Raw genomic sequence first — 833 nt, 5'->3', positions numbered from 1 at the left:
GGGCTGGATTCGAACCCGCCAGCTCAGGTGTATGTGGCTGGCACCTTAGCCGCTTGAGCCACAGGTGCCGAGCCTAAATGTTAAAGTTCATACTTTATTCAGAAACTACAGAAATAGTTTGTACCTAATGTCCTTTTTCTGTTCCAAGATACCACACTGCATTATGTCTACTTATGGTCCTCTTGGCTGTGGATGTTTTTGTCTGGTATATCTTTTTGCAAATCTTTTACTTCAATTTATAATTTATTTTTCAGTTTTATTAAAGTATAATTGAAAAATAATAATTATATATGTTCAAAATGTACAACTTGATGATTTGATATACATGTGCATTGTTTAATGATTACGACAATCAAATTAATGCATTCTTTACCACATATAGTTACTGTGTGTGTGAAGATGTGCTCTTTTTTTTTTCTTTTTTTTTTGAGACAGAGTCTCACTGTCGTCCTCAGTAGAGTGCTGTGGTGTTGTAGATCACAGCAACCTCCAGCTCTTAGGCTTAAGTGATTCTCTTGCCTCAGCCTCCCAAGTAGCTGGAACTATAGGCACCTACCACAACGCCCAGCTATTTCTTTGTTGTCATTGTTGTTACAGTTGTCATTGTTGTTCTAGCTGACTCAGGCCGGGTTCAAACCCACCAGCTTCGGTGTATGTGGCTGGCACTATAACCACTGTGCTACGGGCGCCAAGCTGTAAATACTTTTTTTTTTTAATATGCTCTTTTTAAAAATTTCAAGTAAAGAATACAGTATTATTAAACACTACAGTATTATTATTATTAACAGCATGGTGACTAGATTATATTAGGTTGTATTAGATGCCCCAGAACT

This window comes from Otolemur garnettii, unplaced genomic scaffold (genome assembly GCF_000181295.1).
Source record: "Otolemur garnettii isolate 467f Iridium unplaced genomic scaffold, OtoGar3 scaffold00268, whole genome shotgun sequence".
Taxonomy (NCBI): Eukaryota; Metazoa; Chordata; class Mammalia; order Primates; family Galagidae; genus Otolemur; species Otolemur garnettii.
Note: the sequence above shows the minus strand (reverse complement) of the source record.